Source organism: Grampus griseus (genome assembly GCF_964374135.1).
Source record: "Grampus griseus genome assembly, chromosome: 3".
NCBI classification, from domain to species: domain Eukaryota; kingdom Metazoa; phylum Chordata; class Mammalia; order Artiodactyla; family Delphinidae; genus Grampus; species Grampus griseus.
The window spans coordinates 136,823,626-136,843,204 of NC_139019.1; the positions used below are offsets into that span (position 1 = coordinate 136,823,626).

A 19,579-nucleotide genomic window follows, 5' to 3' on the forward strand; every position below is an offset into this window, starting at 1 on the left:
AAATCCTTTGAGGATTTGATTACTCCCGGACCAGATGGCTTCCCTGTTGAATTCTACCAAATATTTAAAGAATAACTAGTACTAATACTTCTCAAACTTTTCCAAAAAACAGAAGAGGAGGAAACACTTCCAAACTCATTTTATGATATCAGTATTACTCTGATCCCAAAGCCAGACAAGGACACTACAAGAAAAGAAATTGTACCAATATCCCTGAACATATTTTTGCATGAACATACATGCAAAAATCCTCAACAAAATATTAGCAAACTGAATTCAATGATACATTAAAAGGATCATACACCATGATCTAGTGGGATACATTCCAGGGATAGAAGGATGGTTCAACAACCTCAAATCAATTACTGTAACAAACCACATTAATAAAATAAAGAATAAAAATCATATGATTGGGCTTCCCTGGTGGTGCAGTGGTTGAGAGTCCGCCTGCCAATGCAGGGGACATGGGTTCGTGCCCCGGTCCGGGAATATCCCGCATGTCGCAGAGCGGCTGGGCCCGTGAGCCATGGCTGCTGAGCCTGCACGTCCGGAGCCTGTGCTCCGCAACGGGAGAGGCCACAACAGTGAGAGGCCTGCATACCACAACAAAAAACAAACAAACAAAAAAAACCTCACGTGATCATCTCAACAGATGCAAAAAAACTGACAAAATTCAACATTCTTTCATGATAAAGACTCTCAACAAACTGGGCATAGAGGAAACATACCTCAACATAATAAAAGCCATATGTGACAAGCCCATAGTTAATGTTACACTCAGTGGTGAAATGGCTGACAGCTTTTCCACTGAGCCAAGGATGCTCAGCCTTACCACTTTTATTAACATAGTACAGGAAATTGTAGCTAGAGCAATTAGTCAGGAGAAAGAATAAAAGGTATCTGAATAGGAAAGGAAGAGGTAAAACTGTCTCTATTTGCAGATGATGTAATATTATGTATAGAAAACTAAAGACTCCACCAAAAAACATTAGAACTAATAAATAATTTCAATAAATTTGCAGGATAAAAAATCAGTATACAAAAATCAGTTGCATTTCTATACACACAACTATGAACTATCAGAAAGAGAAATAAAGAAAACAATCCTATTTATAAAAACATCAAAAAGAATAAAACATTTAGGGATGAATTTAACCAAGGAGGTGAAATACCTGTACACTGAAAACTATAAGACATTGATGAAATAAATTGAAGAGGAAACAAATAAATGAAAAATATTCTGTGCTTATTGATTAGAAGAATTAATATTGTAAAATAGCCATACTACCCAAAGTGATCTACAGTTTTAATGTAATCCTAATGTCATTTTTCACAAAAATAGATAGAACAATTTTTAAATTTGTGTGGAACTAGAAAACACCCCTAATAGCCAAAGTAATCTTGAGAAAGAAGAACAAAACTGAAGGTATCACACTTTCTGATTTCAACCTATATTACAAAGCTATAGTAATCAAAACAGCCATGCAAGGTAGGCATTTTCCTATCTGTATTACATATGAGGAAACTGAGGCCAAGTAGAGGAAATGACTTGGCCCCAACAAGCTATTTAAGGTATTTACCATTAAATGTCCCTCTGTATTTCAAGAAAGCAGAGACTTTTTTTAGTTAATCTCTGCATCTCTAGTATCTGATACAGTGTCTGGCATATGATATATACTCCTTAAATGATGAAGAAAGGAAAAGAGAGAGCAAAGAATGAAAATCGAGATTGAAACCCAGGTCTATCTAATTTCAAAAGTTGCTCTCTCTGTTGTAATCCTGTCTTGCAATCCAAATCCCTCTGAGGACTATTGGCTAAATCCCAGTGACCTAGGAGGTCACTTCTGATTGGAACAGGTTCAAGAATAAAGGAGGTGGAGGCAGGAGGAAAGAAGCAATCTGGAAGCCCGCCTCTTGGCCGGGTAGCCAAAAAGGTTGCATAGACTGTTTAGTGGAGGAGGTCCAACTACAGAGTGAATCATCTTTTGAGTTTAGAATAAGATAAGTTCCACTCAGGTTGTAGACGGGCTTTACAGTAAATCCCTGACCCCCTTTCATTGGATGAATGGGTTGAGGCTTCTCTCTTGAGGGTCCCATCCTAAAGGCAGTGGATACATGTACAAGCTATGCCCTCTGGACCCCCTTGATCCCTAAATATTGCTTATAAACGTATTTGTCCATTTTATTTATTTATTTATTTTTGGGTAGATTCTCACTGCTGCTGAGGCCAGCTGCTCACACAATATGCTTGTAGCAGCATTCCTGGCAGGCTCTTTCTCAGAAAGCCAGTCTTGTTTATGGTCTTTCCAGCTGACTGAATGCTCTAAAGCTCACCCATGCTGTAGAATCAGGAGAATATATACACCTGTAGGTATGTATCTTCTAGGGCCAGGTCAAAACTAGTGAAATAAAAAGCAGAGTTATGACATTCATTGTTTCATATTAACACAAGAATGACAATAGCAGCAGCAATAACAACATCTTGGACCATTTACTTAAAATGCTTAAAAACAGAAAACCATTGCTGAAGACCACTGAGTTAGCTGGCAGAATCAAGGGGTGTGGGAGGACACAGTTGTTTCCATTTTTTTCTCACCCAAACTCTCAGACCAATGAAATTAGACTCTTAATAGATCAAGTCAAATCAGCTCAATCACAAGAGAAGAATTTATTGACTCATGTAACTGAAAAGTCTTGGGTTTTTTTAAACAGCCTCATCAGAAATCTCTATCTTTTTCTCTCCCCCACTCTCTTTCTCTTTCCTCTGATTGAGAAAAAAAAAAAAAAAAAAATCTCTCTTCAAATAGCATATCAGTCTCTCCAAAACGACTCCTCATGGCCTGAGGGTGACATGCCTACCCCAGTACAAATCACTGAGTTTAGGAGAATTGTCTGATTGCTTCGCAAAGCTCACTCTGGAAGTGGGGAATGTGGGTAACTTGCTTGGTAGTCCCACCTGGGAACATGGAATAGGGCCCCTGATGGGCCCATTTAGATGCTTCCTCAAAAGCAGAAAGCCAAGGAGTTGAGTTGGGTTTCACAGCTACGTAAGAATAGGATGTGCACTGCAGGGTCTCCATCCAGAACCAGAGCTCAATCTTCTTAGAATATTTTCTTCTACTCCTGTCATGTAAAGCAAGGTATTTCCCTGCTCTCTCCTGTGCTTGTTACAGCAGAGGTGGGAGCTTCTTATTGGTTTATCTCCTCTTAGGGCCCGCTCATTAGAAATAGTGGATTCCTTTTTATTGGATTAACTGATTTATCTTTCCCCGTGAAAGCAAGTTGAGTAACACAAAAAATTAAAACAACTGGCGGCTAAAAGTTTGCTTCTTCTGTTTCTTATATTATCTGAGATGAGGGAGAAGAATTGAGGTCTATTCTTGTTTTTTAATCCTTCAGGTCAATAAAACCATAAACAGACTATTCAGATAGTCCTATATTAAATAAAAGCTACCAGTTATAAGACCCAGCAACTCCATGTTCTGACACATTCTTTGGCATTGGTCATAGTCTACATTTTTGATTAATCATCATTTCTTATCTTGGGGCTTACTATCTACTAAATTCTAGGAACTTTGAAAATATTCACACATTTATAAAGAAGAGTAAGTATCAGCTTCAATTTATAGATAATGAAACTGAAGGTAAGAACATTTAAATTGTTAAAGCAAGGCCACGGAGCTAATAAGGAGAGGAGCTGGGATTCAGAGCCAGACCTGTCTGGCTCCAAGCCCAACTGTCTTACAGGATACCATATTGTTTATGCATGAGACACCATGTTCTTTATCATTTGTTCAAAGATGTCTTTCAGTTGACTAGCCCTTATCAAAACAGCTAAGTGAAGGCCCTCTTAAATAAGGAATGCTCTGTTTTTGGTGAGACTGGGGAACACCATTCATCCAAACCTTCTGGAGCATTAATAGTTAATTTGTTTCTGCATCCCGAGTCTCTCACATCATTGTTTCCTTTCTTTCTAGCTGTCCTCATATTAATAAGTGAGTTTAAATGATCAATGCATAAATACCACAACAAAAATCTATAAGAAGCTGAAATCAAATTTGAGTCTATTCTAATGCCTTCTCCTAAAAGGAAGAGAGGCAAGAATGAATTATCAGAGGGAACAGTATGCAACAGAAGCTCTGGGAGCTTGTTAACAAATGGAGCTGCTTTAAGTTTCAATCACAGAGTCCATGCTTTGGTAGATCTGGAATGGGACCAGCCTGGGTGATTTTTTTTTTTTTTTAATTTTTATTGGAGTCTAGTTGCTTTACAATGTTATGTTAGTTTCTGCTCTACAGCAAAGTGAATCAGCTATATATATATATATATATATATATATTCACTCTTTTTTAGATTTCCTTCCCATTTAGGTCACCACAGATCATTCAGTAGGGTTCCCTGCGCTAAACATTAGGTTCTCATTAGTTATCTCTTTTTTCTTTTTCTTTCCGGTACGTGGGATTCTCACTGTTGTGGCCTCTCCCGTTGCGGAGCACAGGCTCCGGACGCGCAGCCTCAGCGGCCATGGCTCACGGGCCTAGCCGCTCCGTGGCATGTGGGATCTTCCCAGACCGGGGCACGAACCCGTGTCCCCTGCATTGGCAGGCGGACTCTCAACTACTGCGCCACCAGGGAAGCCCTAGTTATCTCTTTTATACATAACGGTGTGTATATGTCAATCCCAATCTCCCAATTTAACCCCGGGTGATTTAGATACAAGTGATTCACCAACAGGCAAACAATTTGGAAAATGTTGGTGTAGTAACTCAAAAATTAACTTGATTCTTGTTCGACGTGGTCCCATCCCTCTTGCCCTATTGCTAGATCAAAGTTTGGTGATTATAACCTATAATTGTTAGATTATATTGGAAAGGACACCCTGTAATGATAGCAGACTGGATTAAGTGCCAGGAGTCCTGGGTTCTAATCCTCTCTTGGTCTTAGTTTTGTGTATTCATAAACATTCTGTAAGAGCATTTGGAAAAGTTAAAAATTAAACTATGCAGATTCAGAGGTTTTCTTGAGGGATTTCAGAGATATAGCTTCTAGAGGCTGTACAACTGACAAAAGGGTTTTGAATATAATATTTATTCTACATTGAGACATTTGTGAACCTTGCAGCTTATTTCCCTCAAGGATCAATAGAGTTCTGAGGCATATATGAATTTCTTCTGAAAGAATTTTCAGTAACCTGAGTCTATTTCCCCAGCTTCTTCCATTATTCAGAAACCCTGGATGGGAATTTCAGGGTCCTAAATTTATATACCTATAATACGTACATAATAATCACTGGTAGAAGAACAATAAAGGACATTCCCTAACAAAGACAGGCAAGCTGCATTGTGATCATATACTAGCAAGACAAGAAAAGCAAAAAAACGGATCCAGAGGTACTTAGAAATAATACAAATTTTCTCATATCCTTTAGGAAAGATTATTTGTGATTCTTGGTTCCATTGTAAGCTGCTTGTCATTTCACTGAATTCAGCTCTGTTTAACCTGGTAGCCCAGAAATGTGTCTATTTTCTAACTTGCCATTTCCAATCAGCTCACAAAAGAAGTAAAAATGGTCAACAGACATATGAAAATATTTGATCTCACTAACCACCAAAGAAACGCAAAAGGAAATGGTTATTTTTTCATGACTAACAAACTTGAAAACATTTTAAGTTGAGCAAAAATTATAACAGTGTGGAGAGAATTGGGAAAACAGGTCCTCTCATTTAGCTCCGATAAGAAACACAATGTGTACATCCATCAATCCCAATCTCCCAGTCCATCCCACCCACCCCCTTGGTGTCCATACGTTTGTTCTCTACACCTGTGTCTCTAGTTCTGCTTTGTGCAGGGCATAATGCTAGGCACCGAGGATACACAGAGAACCAGCGCTTTTTCATTGTTGCTACGGTTATTCCTGCCAAAGTTCTTAGTCTTTGGGAGAAATGCCTTTCCATGAAAAAAAAAAGAAGACATTTACAAGAAATTGTCTCCTGAGACATATTGACCTACAGCTTCAGGAAAACTTCTTTTCATCCTAGATTATGAACCGTTAAGTGTCTACAATAGGATGTTGAATCACCAGGTAAAAAGAAAAAGTTGGCTATCATACAAAGCTGCTTCTTCTGGGAATGTCAGAGAAAAAGAAGCTGGGGTGGCAAAAGCAGCTAAAAAGCAAGAGGAAATACTAGGTTAATGTTTTTTTTTTCTTTTTTTTAACGAAATAATGCAACATTGCAAACAACTTCTAAATCTCAGTGCCAACCATTTGTTCGTTGCTCATGGGTCTTTGCTCGTCTGCTGAGGTCACTCTACTGGGAAAGGGTGTTGATATCAGACCTACTTCTTTTGCCTTTCAGTTTTTGGGTTCAGTAACCAGGAGCATCCCCTTCTCATGGTGGACACCCAGGCCATGCTCTATCTGAAGGCTTTAGGAGAGGATCCTTCCTTTCTTCCTGTCTTCTAGTGGTCACCAGCAATCCCTGGCATTCCTTACCTTGCAATATTATAACTTCAGCTTCTATCTGTCTTAACATGACCATCTTCCTCTGTGTCGGTGTGTCCAAATTTCTTCTCATAAAGATGGCATTCATTGGATTAGGGCCTATCCTTTACCCAGTATGACCTCATCTTGACTTGATTTCATTTCCAAATGTAATCTCTCTTCTTCCACCTCCCAGACTTCATGGTCACTCAGGCCATTCCTTGTGCATGAAGTATGCTCTCCTTTCTCTGTTAGTCATATGCTGCTTCAAGGCCTAACTCATGCATTTGCAATCTCCATTACAGCCTAAATCTATTGTGGACAGGTTTAAAGACTTGCTCACGTACACATTTTAAAATACTATTTGGCATTTGGTGGGTACTCAGAACAGTTTGTTGAATTTATTTTAATTGAGAAAAAAATTTTTTTAGTGATTTCTCTGGTGGAGGATCTGTTATGCTCAATTCCAGTCATAGAATTTTACCCGCAGCCATAATGCACGGGAAACCATGCCCTTCTCTAGGAAAACAGATTAAAGGGAGATGACATTGAAATAAAGAGCTCCTATTTAGAATTCTAATAAATGATGCTATTAGGTGTCATTTTCTGAAGATATCTCTAATTGGAGTCGTGTCTTATTCAGAAGTGATTAAAGGTGTCATTTAGGCAAAAAAATCAAACTTTTATGTTTGATTACATCTGTAATTATAATGCATTAACAGAACCGTAAATACAGAAACCTCATGTGCTTTTGGTATCAGCTGCTGTGGAAGCCAAAGGCATGTTAATTACCTTAGGTATTCCATGTCATCAATCCAGTGTCTTAGTTTCATACGGTTAATTTATGTTTTGGCAGGTGATTCAAAATCTTTCTATTTTCATATGTGGACCAGTTTCCAAAATTTCCATCATGTACCAGGGTATGTCTGAGCTATGCTAAGAAACTTTTGGAATTAGGAGAATTTGAATTATCCAGCAATCATCTCTTCTACTTTTCCATTTCTCACTTTGTAGGTGGTAAAACTGAGGTCCTTTCATAGACTACGTGACACCTCACGCTTCACTTCTGACATGACCTAACCTTCCACTCACGTGCCTCCCAGTGTAAATCAATCTCCTTTAACAAAGTCTTTGATCTTGGTGATTTTCAGGATGTAAGTTGTCAAAACCCAAATCAAACTAGCACGGGACTGTGAATCTAGAAAGTGCAGGCACAGGTGTCTCTGAGTGATGTAATGACAACATCTAGCCATGATCTCAGTCTTTCCATTTCTTGTCTCTGCTTTCATTTATGTTGGCTCAATTCCCAGGCAGACTCTTCTTGTGCTGGCAGGATGGCTACCAGAAGCTGCCACACTTGTGTCCTGACGCATCCTCAAATCTTGCTGAAATAAAGAGGTATCTTACCCACCCCACAGAGAAGTCCCACGGTTGCATGGCATTGACTGGACTGACTTGGTCACTCATTTATCTTCCAACAGATCACTGTGGCCAGGAGGGATATAATAAAATAATTGGTCAGGTCTGGGTCATGTGTGTACTCTGGAGTCTGCAGGGGTGTAAGTCCTAGTAGATCACAAGGATTATGTGTGGAAGAGGGAGGAGCCTAAGGTGGAGGTGGGGGCAATGGAAGCAGTCTGACCCAGTTGGGGGTAGCATTTTATCACTGACTTTTGTTTAGCCTGTGGGCTTAAGGTGATAATAAAATACAGACCAAATTTCAGTCAATTTTATTATTGTTTTAAAATTCTTTTCAGACAATTGCCTATACCTAGAGAGAACTACTCATGTCTAATCCTCCCTGTTTTTGGTAAGCCACTGTCCCGAGGAAAATATGGACAGAAAAATATTTCAGATGTCCATTATTGTTGTGGATCCAGAAAATGGAGGACTATTATTAATAATATTAAAAGTGTCTTAGTGCATGCTGCACTTTGCACTTTACAGAGTGCTTTCCCATACACATCAAAAGATTATGCCAGATTATTCCTTCATTCATAGATGATGAAACTGAGTTTGAGAGAGTTGAAATGTAGTTCCTGAGATCATAGAGCAAGTTAAGGGCTGTATCCATTTTTTAAAGTGTTGGGCTTTTGTATTAATAACCTGGATCAAACATCACAGTCTCATTTTCATTGTTAGCCCTTTTCTTCTAATAGGTGTCAGGGTCAGGAGAAGAGAAAATCACGAGTTAGAAATAAATATGATACATGGAAAGGTGAGGCACGGGGTCAATAAGTATCAGGATAAAAGACTTCAAAATGGAAATATTTCCATCTGCAGAAAGAGATTAGGAATATCTCTATTCTAGCAAATGCATACTTATTTTTCCCATTAAGCTCTGCACATACCCAAGCATATTTATTATTATTATTACTCAAGAGGAGAATGGGTCAAGAATCTTTTTTTTTTCTCCACGTAGGATACTCTTTGGATCAACTGATCATTTATTGATAAAATAAAATCTTTAGCCACACCCCACCCTAACGTGCAAACTCAGAAAGTTTTAAGAGGAACTGCCACTGTCAAGCCAAATCAAGACCCTGTGGTTTTCAGCAGTGTTCAAAACCTCTGATGGTCATGACAAGACCTAGGTAGCTTATGAAAAATACAGTTCACCTGGTCCCACCCCCAAACTTACTAATCTAGAATCTTTGGCTGTGGTCAAGGTAAATATTCTTTTAATAAGTTCCCCAATACTGGTATTTGATTGTTGAATTTGTTCATTTGTTCATCCAATAAATATTTATCAAATACCTACTATGTATATTTTTCTACATGGGGATACATCAATTAAAAAAAAAGGCTAGAATGTACACCCTTAAGCAGGAGAGACAGATGCCAAATGAAGAGCATAATAAATAAGTCAACTCTATGACATGATGGATGGAGAAATAAAAAGCAGAGCAGGTATGGGGTCAAGTGTACCTGGGTGGGTGTGGTTAGGGAGTAGAGGGCAGTACCAAATTGGGTAGTAAGGCTAGGACTTATTGAAAGACTGGAAGGGGATGAGGGAATTACTCAAGCAGATTCTTGGGAGGATGGTTCCAGGCAGAAGGAACAGAGTGTAAGCCCTGGTCAGAAGCATGTCTAGTTCATCTGAAGTGGAGCAAGAAGGTCAGTGTGGCTGGAGCTCAGAGAACCAGGGGAGAATAATAAGATCCAGCATCAGCTAGGCCCATGCGGGGATTTGGGCTATGTATAGACTTTCAGGCCATTTTAAGAAAGTTGGCTTTTACTCTGATTGAAATACAGAGGCATCATAGCCTTTTGAGCAGAACAATTCTATGATCTGTCTTGCCTTTAAAAAACATCAGTCTGGCTGTTGTGTTGAAAACAGTCTGTAGGGTAGCAAGGGTAGCTACAGGAAGACCAGCTAGAAGCCTTGTTGAAATAATCCAGATAAAAGATTGTGGTGACTCAGACAAGGCTGGTAACAGGGAAGAGGATGAGAAGTAGTCAGATTCTGGATATATTTTGAAGTTATAGCCAGCATGATTTTCAGATGAATTAGAAGTAAGGTGAGCAGAAAAGAGGAATAAAAAATGACTATAGGTGTCTTGGCCAGACTAACTGAAGTTGCCACCAACTTTGGAAGAAAGATCAGTCTTGAACATTTGAGATGTCCATTAGACATTCAAAATATAATGTCAAGAAACTAGATAAGAAACTCCCCTGGAGTTTAGGGGAGGAGTATGGAATGAAGATATTAATTTGAGGCACTCCAGCATGAAGTGGCTGGGGAGCAGATGAGAAACCAGCAAAGAGCTCTGAGGAAGGGCAATCAGTGAAGCAGAAGCAAAACCCAGAGAGGGCTAAGAAGGCTGGTTTCATGAGCCAGTGTCCACTATTAAATAGCTTGTGCTGTCACCTAATACTATGCTTACCCATACTTGGGGTTACTTTTGGTTCGGCAGAACACATGGATTTTATTCAGTTATTTAACAAATAGTTAAGCAGGATGCTGTGTGCTGGGAATTAATCATCAGTCTTTGGAGCCAAGAAATCTCCCCAGATAAAGTGATGTTTAAGTTTTTACCGGGAAAGTGTGAATAGGAATTCATGAAAGACGGAGTTTTAGGGATGAGAAAAAATGTTTCAGGAAGAAGAAACAGGAAGAGCAAAGGCTTAGAAAGGCAAGGGAATGAATACTGTCTCTGTGGAATTGAAAGTAATTCAGCCTGGTGGGAGCCTGGGACTCAAGGACAGGATGAAAAAGCAAGATCTAGAAATGAGCAATAAACAGATCACAAAGGACTTTGAGTACCATGATAAATTTAAAGGTTTTCCTTAGGTTAAAGCAGAAAGTTTGAAGGTTTATAAGAAGGGAAGTGACAATTAGACTTTATAATATGTTTTGATACCTGGTAAAGTGAGTGCCTATGCTTTTATTTTCATTTTTATAGCATGTAATTATTTGCTCTTTATTATTAAATATCTTCTTCCTTACTAAAAAAAAAAAAAAAAAAAAAAAAAAAAAAAAAAAAACCCAAACCATAAAAACAACATAGGCTTTTGTGATGGTTAATTTTATGTGTCAACTCCGCTGGGCTATGACGCTCAGATAGTCAAGCGTTATTCTGGATGTTTCTGTGAAGGTGTTTTTTGGATGATGTTAACACTGAAACTGGTGACTCTGAGTAAAGCAGATTGCCCTCCATATTGTGGATGGGTCTCATCCAATCAGTTGAAGGCCTGAATAGAAAAAAAGATTGACTTCCTTGAGCAAGAAGAAATTCTGCCAGCAGATGGCCTTTGGACTTGAACTACAACATCAGGTCTTTCCCAGCTTCCAGACTGAGGGCCTTTGCATTTGAATAGCAACTTTAGCCCTTCCCTGAGTCTCCAGTCTGCTAGTCTACCTTTCAAATTTTAGATGTGCCAGCCTCCATAATTGCACGAGCAAATTCCTTAAAATAAATTTCTCTCTCTATATACACACATCCTATCGGCTCTGTCTCTCTGTAAAACCCTGACTAACATATCTGAGAAGGGGAGATTGGAAGCAGGAGGACTCACCAGGCTCTGCATATGCCATGTAGGCTTGGGTAGCTCCCTGAGCATTTGTTTTTCCCTGCCTACTCCACACCAGGGATCTCAGAGAGGCTGTCCTGAGTGCTCCAAGACTGCTCCTGGCATGAGAGTCAGAGCCAGGAGCCAGCGTCCTTACTACCTGCCAAAGCTGGACCAGGAAAAACTCACTTCAAACTGGCAAGATCCCACCTGTAATTTAATTTTAGATAAAGATTCTTAAACATTTAAAAGTTTTCATTTATTAATCTTCTTGTACTTTGTATGCATCCATAGTTTTGTCTTATCAAGAGAGATTCTTTAAATGTTCAAACGACTTCCTGACAAGTCGAATGAGAAATGAGAATGAATAAATAAAGAGCTGGCAAGCCACTGCTGAAACGTGCCAACCTCAAATGGATCTCTGATCCATCCAAGGGTGTTTTGAAGCATGGAGAGAAAACTAGGTGTAAAAAGAATCCTTCCAATTTTTTGTCGGGTTGATCCACTCAGAGAATGAGAAACGTGAACCCTACCCTGGGCCACTCCTGTACTGATGTTCCAAGAGCCCTGATATTTCCCTGCCATGAATCTCACACAATTTCAGGAGCATTTATTAGCCTGCACGTTCAGAAACTCTCTTGAGCTCCTGGGAAACTTCTACTGGCCAGGTTTCCTAATGTCCAGTTGACCAGTTGACAAGAGAGGAGGGCTTTCTCTCTCTGTGTTGTCTTAGCTATAAAGAAAGTCCAGCCTTTACTGCTGAGACATAAATAACAACAGCAACATAATCTTCCACACTGAAAAGTATGGCTTTTGTAATTCATAATTTTAAAAAGAAGACAGAGAAAAGATAATGATATTTAAAGAGAAAGAAAGTAGATTTTCAAAATCCTTTGAAAGATGTGTTTAAGTTACTTGATTTATTTCAACAGCTCTCTGCTCTAACCCAAATAAATTAAGGGAAACATCAAAATATCTAGAATTTGACAATTCTCAGCTTTTAAAAATAACATTTAAAAAATGTAAACCTATAAACATAAAATGGAAATTTAGGAGTAAACACTTCTCTCTTCTTTTTGATCCCCTAAAGATTTTGGACTTGTTTCTAATTTCACTGTCAAAGATGCTGTATCTCCAAAAGCTAAACTGAGGCTGTGGAATATATCGGGTAGCAGCTAAGTAAAGGGGTTAAGGGCGTGGGATTTGCAGTTGGCCAGCTCTGGGATGCAATACCAATCATTGCCATTTTGTGTCCTCTGCAACATAGATATGGCAAGAGTTCACACCTCACAGAGTTGTTTAGAGAATTGAATTCATAACACATTCTGGGAGGGGAGAGTGTCAGGTACTGGAAATATTTCTCAGGTTCTTCTTTCCTTCCTCCCTTTATTTTGTCTTGTCCTCTTCACTTTCTTCCTCCTTCTCTCCTTTCCCAGGACACCAAGGTGGGAGCAGGTTCTTCTGCTCATCACTATGGATTAGTGATTTTCAAACTCTTTTGTTTATCAACCAATAATAATACATTTTATTATTGTGATTAGGATGAAATTTCTTCTTTGCATTTCCCCTCTCCAACCGCTGCAGCTTCATCTCAGAAATTTCTGGATACTTTCTTTTATTAGTTCTTTTTTTTTTAATCATCTGTAAACTACATTTATTGTGCTTATTGGGCACTGGGCACATCAGATACAAAAGAGTTGGGATGGGGGCAGGTAAGAACTTAAGAAATTAAATATACACATTAATTTTACCACAAATTCTAACTAGGGAAGTACAAAATTTGTACAAATTATACTTTATAATGAAATTTTGATGTCTGTCAAAAGGATAAGCTATACATACAATGTAATAAAAATGTTTTAAAATTGTGCTTAATATCACAGAACTACCCTGAAATGGGTTGATAAAATGCCTATACAGCATTATACACATATATTTCACATTAAAGATTTGACCCCATTGTTGAGAAATCTATGGTTGACAACTATACGTGCAGTTCCTCTAAGAAACATTGCAGCATTTGTAGTCCATCTCTCCTTTAAACTCCACCTTATTTTAGTTTCACTTACTATCGAGTTCTCTTCAGACCCGTTTATATTTCTTTTGTCTCATCATCTTCTTCGAGTTTCCTGATTTCATTTTTTAAACAATTTATAGTTTCACGACTTGCTTTTAATCTCTCCTTAAGCTCTGCAATTTCAAAGCTTTTTTTTTTTCCCGCAGCTTCTAATTTTTCTCTGGTCTTCACTTCAAGTTCTGCAAATTCTGTTTCATGCTTATAGGATCCTAAGGTAAGCTGACGAGATGTTAATAATTGTTGTATCATCGCTGTTGCGTCTTGAAATATCATTTCATCATAGAGCTCTGAAACCACTGTCTTTTTTCCCAGCATTGCATTGGTGTCTGATTGAAATAGCTTTAATAAATGATATAGGGTTACAGGTCTTTCATTAGGATCAATGAAAAATACTTTGATGACTATTTCGAATTCACCCCAGCCTGCTTCAGTAATTCCATAGGGAGGCTTAGTAACAACTCTTAAAGGACTGCCATAGCTTTCATGTAATTTAAATTGGATTTTCTTCACATATGCTGACATATCCTCATTTCGATATGGTTTTACATATACTGTCCACGGATGGGTGTGCCCATCCTCTTTTCTTTCCAAAATATCGAGCAACATTACCATAAATGATTGGTTTAACGGTAGTAACCCCCTTCACTCTCCCGCCGGAGTCAGGCCCAGATTCTGCCATTCTCTTGAACATATCGTCCTACGGAAGAAGCCGGCACCACCAGGGAAAGAGACCGGGGCCGGCAGACTCGCCGCTCCGCTCAGAGGCCCCACACCTCCCACGCGGTACCAGGAGGAGGGTTTCTAGCCGAAGGAGGATGGGTCAGCAGGACTCGGGGTGCTGAGGGATCACCAACGCCTCACCGCGGGGGGCGTCGCGGAGAGGAGAGCGGTGGAAAGCGGGACCTTTTATTAGTTCTTCACTTTCAGGTTCATTCACTAAATTCCAGTCTACACAGGGTCTTCGGGGAGGTGGAAATGTGTGGGTAGCTTCCCTTGCCCACTGAATTTGTGCCCTTGCTTCATCCCCAGAGTTGACATAGTGGAGAATCTTAGGGTTCATGACCCCCCTCCACCCCATCAGTGACAAAGTGCCCCAGAGCCTCCACCCTCGCCTCCCTTTTCTCCCTTGGGTGCTCTCCCAGCAGTTCTTTGCCCCTTCAGGATTCTTTGCTCCTCTCCCAAATCCTTGCTCTGGTGGCTCTGTCTTATTCTCCGTCAGGGCCATGTGCCTGCTGAGTGGGCCCAGGAGGTGTTGTAGGAGAGTAAGGGGCTTCTGCTCTACCGGTAGGAGAGAGACAAAAGCCCTCCGAGTGAGTGATCTAAAAGCCAACCAGACTGTTTACATTGTGAAAACTTCTGCTGGCAATTTTCTGTACCTATTTCTACTAAAAAAATTTCTCTATTTTTTGTTTTGAGAGTACACGGAAGTATTTTACTTTCTTACATTTATAAGGTGTCAGCTTCCAGGAAAGGGAAGAAAACTGATCATTCCACAACTATAATGGCATAGAAGCTTGTTCACTCTACACACACTCTCATGGAGCTTGTCATATGCTCCTTCCTCAATCTCGGTTTGAGGATTACGACTCTAAAACCTCAGCATGGATTTTTGGCACAAGAAGGATGAAAGTTTCTGTGTCTCTCTGGCTTTACTGTACCTGCCCATAAAGTAAAAGATTCAGTGCCGTGGGGGCTTCTTGCATTCTCAGATTAATCTGGCATCACTGGGCTTGCAATTCCTCAAGACGACAACTGGATGGTGCTCAGTAGTGACCGCCTCTTTAGATAGAGCTTGTTTCTCCCCAGTTACCCACAGTCCCCACCACTCCCTATGTATTACACCAGGCCTGTGTTATTTGTCTACAATTTCATTAAGCCCTGTGTCCACATTTGAGCTTCCAAGACATAAGATATATCAATTCTTTAACTAAATTTTGTATCTCATTAGCCTTTTGACCTTCAGAACTGGAACCAATTATTCCCCACCCACTTTGGACATCTATTACTAGAAATACTGTATTACTGATCCAATATCAAATTCATGCTTTTGAGTCTCAGCACTTTCCGAGGTGGAGTGACCAAGGACCTACTAGGTCACGGATGGGAGTGCAGTGATGAATCTAACATTTTAAATGAAGCTGTAGAGGAAAAAAAAAAACACATTTCTTTCCTACTCCGTGTTCCAGCCTGTTTGATTCTTTCATGGGTCAAAGACTGCCACTCTAGCGGCACACCTGGGCCAGTGCCATGGGCTGGCTTCCTAAGCTTCATCGTGCCATCTGCTCCGAGGTCTGCCATTTCCCCAGGTCACTACCGCTGAATGGTATGCAGGTCTCCACTTGCCTGGAACCTGCTGCTTTTCTCCTTCCCAGTCTCAGAGAAAGCATCCCTCCCTCTCTCCTTACCCTGAAAGACACTGATGTGCCTCAGTACTTGTGGGGTGCTAAGCATCATCTCTGAGTATCTTCCAGCAGTGTCTCCTTTCTATCCAATACAAATCTCTGAAATGAAAAGATATATATATATAAATACTAATAACCTAGTTGGCTACCTGAAACAAAAGGAAAGATCAGAACATGCACAAATCAACATATTGATAAGAAGACCACCTAAGAAGCCTAATCGTTTGGGGCTTGTCTGCAACTTGTCATCCCATGATCACTCCTTGGTTCTAGGCCATGTGGTGGGGTGATGCTGTAGTGGGTAATGTGCACATTTGGCTAATGCTCTGATACAGAGATTTGAAGAGACAAGAATGTGTTTATTTTGTTGCTGTCTGCTTTAGGAAATCAAGGACTGTGGACTGATTGTGTCTCCTGCCATCCCTGAGAATTTTTCTCACTAAACTGGTATTATTCTGGGAGGTGGATCTAAAGGTTTAGAAAAAGACTCTGTATGGGAAATGTCATATGATATTTCATAATTAGAACAAGTTTCAGAAGAGAGCAAGGGTAGTTCCACTTTAGGATATTATAGTAGTTAGAATATGAGTGGGGGAATCTTCTCATTGCCAATTGATTAGCTTTTTCGGGGGGAAATATCTGGGAATGTTCTCCTCCCAAGGTAAGTAATAGACCATGACCCCACCTACAGTACCATTTCCTATTGGCCCTCTCAGCATACCCCGCCCACACAGGCTCATGAACACACACGCACACACATGCACACACGCACCACCAGTTATGTGAACGTGTTCATGGATTTGAGCATACATGTGTTCTCTCTGCTGGACAGAAATGTAGAAAGTTAGCATGAAGGATAGCAAATGCAAATGGAAGAACTGTACATTTCTAGATGATACGATGTGCAATTTGCAGTGTAAGCTGGCAGGAACTGGGTCTTCACTATAGGTGAGTTATTTTCAGTAGTGTCATTCCTTGGTAGCTATAGCTCCTTTTAATCATGACTTCATTGGACAATTTTGCCCTGACAGTCGGCCTTGCTCAGGTGGACAGAGTCTATGAGGTGCTATTTGGATATTCGAAAGTCAATAAGAGTGAGAGACACTAGGCTTGTCCCCAGCTAATTCACTGGCCTCAGGAGACTTCCCATGCATTTGAGAGCTTCCATATAATCCAAGAGGGTAGGGACCTTGTGAGCCTAAGCATTAATTTTCTAGTAGCATTACAAGGTCTGGCAGATGGCAGGCGCTCAGCAAATGTTTCTTGGGAAATGACCAAAATGAATGAGAACTGAACATGCCTGGTCACCCACTTTTAATGATGAGGTGGAAAGAATTTGCAAGGAATTGCGGGTGAGTCCAGGCTGGGTAGGAATCCAAGTTCTTCTACTCTCACGGGCAAGGTACTTATTCCTTCCGATCTTGAATTTCTGTTACTCTTAGGAATGTGGTAAGGATTAAGTAAGTATTCAATTCTCAAAGTATTTAGTGTAACGTCTTCAGAGAATATATGTAGAATGTTAAATGAATGACATGTTTGTCATATGATTTTCATGATTGAAGCCAAGTTCTTAATTAATTACCCATAAGTATATAACCTAAGAGAACATTTAATAATTACTATGACGTTTTAGGTATCATGATCGAATTCGTGATAAAACATGCTGAATATTCTAGTAACGATTATAATTAATAAAAGCAACAATACTACTGTTGTTGCTATTATCTACTGTCATCTACTGTTTACAAACCACTTAACGTGTTTGTACCATGCTAAGGACTTCTTACGGGTTATTTCATTACAACTATACAGCAGCTCTATGAAGGAGGTACAATTATATTTTTTTCTTCAGATAAGAAAAATGAGAGGCGGATGGATTAGATAGCTGCACAATCATACACCTAATATGTGACAAATCAGAGCTCAAACTCAAGTCTGCCCTAGAGCCCATCCCAAGTTCCTAAATTTTTATTGCTTTTTAGAAAAGTTATAATTCTACATTCTAACTCATATTCATAGATCAAAAAAAAATTCTGAACTCAATGAAACCACTTATACACACATCGTTTTAAGTTTTATTTATACTTCTTAGTTCAAGAATTACACACTAGCCAACATTATTATATATTTACATGCTGAAAGTGGCTGTAATGTTTAAATCCAAGAAAATAATTCTTATGTGCTACTCATTTATAATCCTCATTTGTTACTATCTCATGTATCCCAGAGATTGTAGTAATCCTGTTTTTTAGAAAGACATGAAAATAGATGCAATGATATCCACTTGTGTTTTGCATTTTCTAGCCATTGGAAAATGTGCATTATGTGCATATTAAGAAAGGCTACAAGGTAATTAGTAAGGCTGATAATCACTACATTGTGAAGAAACTAGAATATCACTTTTTATAAAAGGACAATTCAGAACTGTGCAGGGACAATATTCATAACAGAACTATTTAAACACCCATGCAAATAAAAACTTTAAAATGTTATGGAATTTAAATTATTTTCAACTTTGAATTAATATGTTTAAAATGAACACTGAACTCAAATTATTGAACTAAAAAGAGAAAGATACAAGCTGATGAAACTGTCAACTTGCTTCAGATGGTGCCAGGACACACATATGGGCATCAGAATAATGACGTGTGACAGGAAAGAGACATTTGGTTTTAAAGTTAAAAAAACACAAAGATTTGTTCTTCAGTTTGGATCGCATTTACCTTTTTCACAAAACAAATTCTCAAAGCAAAACCCGATGTCAGCGTTTTGCATTCATCTATGGACTTACAGAAATGTTTTACTTCAATTTGCAAATAACTAATAGATATTTAAGTGGTTTTTTTTCTTAAATGACTTCTTTAGTGTGGTGTCTTAATTAGCATTCTGTTGGCTCCTTACTACTTTTTACAATGTTCCTAGTGTATTTGGAAAATATTTTTTAAACCTTTGGTGTGAAGCAGTGTCTTTTTTTCCCACTTTCCCTCATTTTTTCTTTTTCGTTTTCTTTTTTCTTTTTTAATAATTCTGGAGTCTTTGGTTAAAAGGAACAATACTACCTAAGGACAAAATGCTATTATTAAAAAAAAGGTCTTCTCTATGTATTATGTGTAACACATTTCTGGAGCAGGTATGAATAAAAAGCATTTTTATTTCCTGAAGTGCCATCAATATAAACCTTTACTCTTTGAAAATTGAGATTTAAGTTATGATCTTTGATTTCTTAAACTCTTACATATAAAAAATTCTATCAAGTAATCAATGATCATTTCTGCTTTTCCCAGGTGACATTTCTAAGGCTATCTCTTGGTTGTTTCATCGACTACATAAACACTATAGCATTTCCCATACAGGGGGCAGGAGTGGGAATGACTGAGCGGGCAAGTAAAAGCGTACGTGTGTTTGAATGTGTGTGTGTGTGTGTGTGTGTGTGTGTGTGTCTGTGTGTCTGTGTGTCTGTGTGTCTGTGTGTGTCTGTGTGATAGCAAATTGAAACCCTTCTGTCTGGGATCCCAAACCATTTATGCAAAAGGGTATTTAAATTTCTCTGCTGGGGCTGCAGCAACTGTACTTAGTAAAAAAATAAATAAAAATTAAGGGAAAAAA

General features: G+C 39.0%; 1 pseudogene across 1 annotated transcript; it reads right to left on the minus strand.

The window, feature by feature from the left end:
• Positions 1 to 13,586: 13,586 nt before the first annotated feature.
• Positions 13,587 to 14,262, minus strand: LOC309820310 (YEATS domain-containing protein 4-like; annotated as a pseudogene). The gene has a single exon. The product of its transcript is annotated as a YEATS domain-containing protein 4-like (transcript).
• Between the last annotated feature and the right edge of the window lie 5,317 nt (positions 14,263 to 19,579).